At 38.4% G+C, this 6301-nt stretch overlaps 1 non-coding gene across 1 annotated transcript; it reads left to right on the top strand.

Moving 5' to 3' along the window:
• The first annotated feature begins 5875 nt into the window (after positions 1 to 5875).
• On the top strand, positions 5876 to 5982 carry LOC131173468 (small nucleolar RNA R71). The gene has a single exon (XR_009143784.1). It is a non-coding gene; the product is annotated as a small nucleolar RNA R71 (small nucleolar RNA).
• Positions 5983 to 6301: the final 319 nt, after the last annotated feature.

The following is a 6301-nucleotide window of genomic DNA, read 5'->3' as shown; positions in this document are numbered from 1 at the left end:
ACAATCTTATTGCCTTGCTTCAAACTGAGAAACTCCTGTAGCTTCATATCCACATAGGTATCAGAAACATACTTCTGTCTAAACTCCCTTAGAAAGTCATCCCATGTCAGCACTAGCGGCTAAGCCAAACTGTAGGGAATGGTCTTCCACCACTCATATTCATCTCCATGCAGTAGGGAAATTTAATATTCAAACTTCAACTCATCTGTGCAGTGTAATTTCTTGAAGACCCTTTCCATCCGTTCTAACCATTGCTCAGCTTCCAATTGGTCCACTGTACCCTTGAACCCTGTTGCCCCATACTTCATTAACTTGTCATATTGTTTGGTTGGGGATGGTGGTTGCACTAGAGGTGCTTGCACAGGAGCTTGGACTGGTATATTACCAGCCATTTTTGCTGAAATAGTGTAGTCATCTGCTAAGCGAACTGAGCAGGAAACTGCATGGGTGGGACGGGTACAGCTGACCCACTGGCATTCTAAGGAGCTGGGGCCTCCCCCTGTTCTCAGTTGCTACCGATTGCTCTACTGTGTGATCCCCCTCTTCCATACTGAATCACAAAGAATTCTACTCCCTGGACAACCAACACAAGGAGCTTTCCCTCCATTAGTCCATATTTATGATGTAATGCACTATATGTATCAATTAATGGCAGTTGAGCAGTTGTACTTATCAAAAATTTTCAAACATGCAATTTCAAAACTTATATAAAAATCAAAGCTCTGATACCACTAAAACATGGTCTTTTGGTGGCATTTAAGGGTACCTATCAGAGCACTTGCAGGCGTTACGTATCGCCGTCCCTGCAAGCTCCTGGGCGGAGAGCCACGCTTTGCCACAGTTCACGCATGAGAGTTCCCAGTAATCGTAGGCGTTACGTATCGCTGTCCTTACTTTGTTCTGATACCACTGAAACACGGTCTTTTTGTGGCATTTAAGGGTACCTATCAGAGCACTTGCAGGCGTTATGTATCGCCATCCCTGCAAGCTCCTGGGCGGAGAGCCACGCTTCGCCACAGTTCACGCATGAGAGTTCCCTGTAATCGTAGGCGTTACATATCGCTGTCCTTACTTTGTTCTGATACCACTGAAACACGGTCTTTTTGTGGCATTTAAGGGTACCTATCAGAGCACTTGCAGGCATTATGTATCGCCATCCCTACAAGCTCCTGGGTGGAAGCCATGCTTCGCCATAGTTCACGCGTGAGAGTTCCCAGGAATCGTAGGCGTTACGTATTGCCTTCCCTACTTTGCTCTGATATCAATTGTAACGATCGGGCTCCAACCACTAGAGGAATTGTCCACTTTGGCCTTAAGCCTCACTGTTTTGTCCCATAGGTGGAATGGAGAACTTCCCAGGAGGTCACCCATCCTAGGATTTCTCTCAAGCAAGCACGCTTAACCCTGGAGTTCTTTCAACTCTCCAGGCCATTCCACCAAAAGGTGCCTCTAGTGATTAGTTCCCCAATTTTATATATCATTACTTTTTGAACCCAAGACAGACATCTCTGTGCTTTGTCGATGTGGGATTTGCCTAAGGGACGTCCCAGGAAAATCCCACATCGACAAAGGACGGAGATGGTCTTGGGTTCAAAAAGTAATGATATATAAAATGGGGGAACTAATCACTAGAGGTGCCTTTTGGTGGACTGGCCTGGAGAGTTGGAAGAACTTCAGGGTTAAGCGTGCTTCTTTGAGAGAAATCCTAGGATGGGTGACCTCCTGGGAAGTTCTCCATTCCACCTATGGGACAAAACAGTGAGGCTTAAGGTCAAAGTTGACAATTCCTCTAGTGGTTGGAGCCCGATCATTACAATTAGTATCAGAGCTGCTCGCATGTCCTCTAGGGCGATGGTGGGGCAAACCTCAGCGAGGACACTGAGTCCCGAAAGGAGGGGAGAAAGGTCCCTTAGGTAAATCCCACATCGACAAAGCACAGAGATGGTCTTGGGTTCAAAAAGTAATGATATATAAAATGGGGGAACTAATCACTAGATGCGCCTTTTGGTGGAATGGCCTAGAGAGTTGGAAGAACTCCAGGGTTAAGCGTGCTTTCTGGAGAGAAATCCTAGGATGGGTAACCTCCTGGGAAGTTCTCCATTCCACCTCTGGGACAAAACCGTGAGGCTTAAGGCCAAAGTGGACAATTCCTCTAGTGGTTGGAGCCCGATCATTACATTTCCTCTTTAGGCACACACCTCCTAACTAGGCCATCATTGCACCTCTTAAATAACAATGGTCCCTTCTATGTATAAAACTTTACATCATGCAAAAATATCTTCTTCTATTGATAGATCAAATCTGATGGGAGAACTCCAAAGGACAAATAGTTAACAAAATCTGCAAACCATGGCAATGCATCAACAATAACCAACAACTGCTCATTTGGGAAAAACTCATCAATTGGTAATTCTTCTTCCATTCCATCTTTACTCTCATGCTTAATCCTTGATAGATCGTCTGCTACAACATTCTCAGCTCTTTTCTTATCCTTTATCTCTAAATAAAACTCTCCAAGTAATAAGACCCAACTTATCAATCTTGGCTTTACTTCCTTCTTGTTCAATAAGTACCTTATAGCAACATGGTCTATATAAACTATCACTTTTGATCCAACCAAATATGACCTAAACTTATCCATAGAAAATACCATATTATAAAGTCCTTCTCAGTGGTAGCATAGCTCACTAAATCATTATCCAAAATTTTGCTAGCATAATATATTGCATAAGACCTCTTATGCTTTTTCTAACCAAGAAGAACCCCTACAGCAAAGTCACTAGCATCACACATAACCTCATATAGAAGGGACCAATTTGAAGGTTGCATAATGAGTGTTATTGTTGATGCTTCTTTAACTTGTCAAAAGAATCAAGACAAGCTTAGTCAAAATTAAAAGGAACATTATGATTTAACAAATTAGTAAGAGGTTTAGCAATTTTTGAAAAGTCCTGCATAAATCGCCAGTAGAACCCAGCATGCCCAAGAAAACTTCTAATTCCCTTCACTGAAGTTAGAGGAGGCATCTTCTCAATGGCTTCTAGTTTGGCTTTGTTTACTTTAATTCCTCTATTTGACATCAAATACCCAAGAACAATGCCTTTTTGTACCATGAAGTTTCACTTCTCCTAATTTAGCACTAAATCTATTTCTTCACATCTTTTAAGCAATTTAGAGAGGTTAGATAGGTAATCATTAAAAGAAAAACCATATATAGAAAAGTCAACCATGAAAACTTCTATAATTTTCTCAATAAAATCAGAAAAAATAGCCATCATACACCATTGAAAAGTAGCCAGTGCATTGCATAAGCCAAAAGGCATCCTTCTATATGCAAATCTGCCATATGGACGTGTAACTGTGGTCTTCTTCTAATCACTAGGGTGTATCGAAATTTGGAAAAAACAAGAATACCTATCCAAATAACAAAAGTATGAATGTTTTGCTAACCTCAATGTTTTGCTAACCTCTCTACCATTTGATCAATAAATTACAAAGGAAATTATCCTTCCTACTGGCACTATTAAGCTTCCTATAATCTACACACATTCTCCATTCTGTGATTATCCTAGTTGGTATCAACTTATTGTTTTCATTTTTCACAACAGTCACACCTCCCTTTTTGGGGACAACATGAACTAGGCTAACCCAACTATTTTTAGAAATGGGATTAATAATCCCAACATCAAGCAATTTCAAAACTTCTTTCTTCACCACCTCTTTCATGTTAGAATTTAACCTTCTTTGATGCTCTATGGTGATTTTAAAATTATCCTCCATGACGATCCTTTGCATGTACAATGCTAGGCTTATACCCTTCATATCATCGATGATGTAATCAATGACTTTTCTATGTGCCTTCAACTCTCTTAACAACTTCTGAACTTGTACATCACTCAAACTTACACTAATGATGACAGGATTAGAATTAGGTCTAAGAAAAGCATACCTTAGTATAGATAGGAGTGGTTTAAGATCTATCTTTGGTGCTTTCTCCTCATCAAATGGAGGTGGTTGCACAATTTCATGCTTCAATTCCTCTATTTACATCACTTGACCATTAGTAACTTTTGGAGTTGCTTCCAAATTTTGAGCAAAACCTGTTACTTTAGAATTGTCACCTTCTGTTATTCTACTATGCACCAAGCAATTTTCCAAAGGGTCTTTAGGATAACTCTTTCCAAATTCTTCTTCCAAAATTTCATCAATGACATCCATTCTTAAACAAGAATCAACTTCATGATATCTCTTTAAGATTGATTCGGATTGAACTCCACTTCTTCATCTCCAACTCTCAAAGTTAATCTTCCATTCTTCACATCTATGATAGCACCAGCTGTGGCTATAAATGGCCTTTCTAAAATGATAGGTTTATGGACATCCTCTTCCATTTCAAGAACTATAAAATCCATATGAATGAAAAATTTCCTAACTTTCAATGGCACATTCTCCAAAATTCCAATTGGATATTTGATAGATCGATTAGCTAGCTGTAAAAAAATGGTTGTTGGCTTCAAATATCCAAGCTTTAACTTTTCACAAATTGAAAATGGCATCAAACTCACATTAGCTCTAAGATCACACAATGCCTTTTCAATACTTATGTTTCTAATATGGCAAGGAATAGAAAAACTTCCTAGATCTTTCAACCTTAGTGGGAGCTTATTCTATAATAGAGCATTACACTCTTTAGTTAATGCCATAGTTTCATAATCCTCTACCTACCTCTTGTTTGACAAAATCTCCTTTAAGAACTTAGCATATGAAGGCATTTAAGAAATTGCATCTATAAATAGAATGTTGATGTATAAATTTTTCAAAACATCTAAAAGCTTCCCAAACTGCTTATCTAACTTTGGCTTTTGAAACCTCTAAGGATATGGCAATGGTGACTTGTATGATGGTGGAGGCACATACTTTTTTTTCTTCTTTTTCAGCTTTTTCCTGTTTGCTTTCTTCGTCACTAGCTTCACCTTGAACTGAAGTAGATTCATTCTTATCTTCACATCCTTCTTTATTCTCCTGCATTTTCATCTCATCTTTCTTTACTTCTCTGGTTAGCTTAGAAGTTTCTGTTGTACTTTACTAGAAGAACTTGCCTATTGAGCCATTTGATTCTCTAACATCCTGTTATGAGTGGTGAGTTAATATATCCTTGAAGTTAATTATTGAATCATTTTACCTTGTTTCTGTTAAGCAGATAAGAAATTCTCTATCATAGACTTTAAAACTAAATCTTGATCAGAAGATCGAACTGGTGGTTGTGGAACAGTTTTGAATATGTACATTTTGATTCCTTGATAGTGGAAATCCAAGTGGCCCTCTAATTTGCTAAAAATTCTACTGCTGTTGAAAATTGGAGGTTGTTGATAATTATGCTATTGACCTTGTCAAACTCCCTAAGAAAAGTTAGGATGATTGCTCCATGCAGGATTATATGTAGCAGAAAATGGATTACCAACTAGCCCCTGATTGTAATTCCTAACAAAATTAACTTGCTTACTTCCAAACTCTTGCCCATAAGAAGGAAAATCACTAACATAATTCACATTTCTTATACTAACATCTTCTGTATGACTAGATCCTCCAACTGAAGCATCAACTTTCATGCTCAATTTATCCATCTTTCTTGTCAAAACATCAAATTTAGCATTAAATATGGTCATTGCATCTAACTCATATATACCAGTTGTTGACTACCTTGCTTTAATCCTTTCATTACTCCATTAATAATTTTTGTAAGCAATCTTGTCCAATGCTGAATAAGCTTCATCTTCTGATCTCTCCATAAGATCACTTCTAGATGATGCATCAATTGTACTCCTGATAGCTGGAAATAGCATTGTAAAAATGTTAAATAAGCATTCATTTGGGAATTCCATAATGTGGACATTTCCTTTGAAAATCCTTATATCCCTCCCATGCTTCATAAAGACTCTCATTATCCCTTGGTTTGAAAGAAGTCAACTCATTCCTCAGTTTTACAGTCTTGCTAGGAGGGAAATATTGAGCTAAGAAAGCTTGTGATAACTCCTCCCATGTAGTAATAGAACCCAGAGGCAAATAATGTAACAACTCTCTAGCACGATCCTTCAAAGAAAAAGGAAATAACCAAAGGCGAATAGCATCTTCTAACACTCCATTAATCATCAACATATCACTAATTTTAAGAAAATGTGTTAGGTGCATATATGGACTCTCAGTAGGGTCCCCTCCGAATTGAGCTTGTTATACATTTGAAAAAGTGAAGGCTTTAACTCAAAATTGTTTGCTTCCACTCTAGGTCTTGTAATGCTTGGTT

Source organism: Hevea brasiliensis, chromosome 14 (assembly GCF_030052815.1).
Source record: "Hevea brasiliensis isolate MT/VB/25A 57/8 chromosome 14, ASM3005281v1, whole genome shotgun sequence".
NCBI lineage: Eukaryota > Viridiplantae > Streptophyta > Magnoliopsida > Malpighiales > Euphorbiaceae > Hevea > Hevea brasiliensis.
The sequence above is the reverse complement of the archived record's forward strand: the minus strand, read 5'-3'. Positions and strand labels throughout refer to the sequence as shown.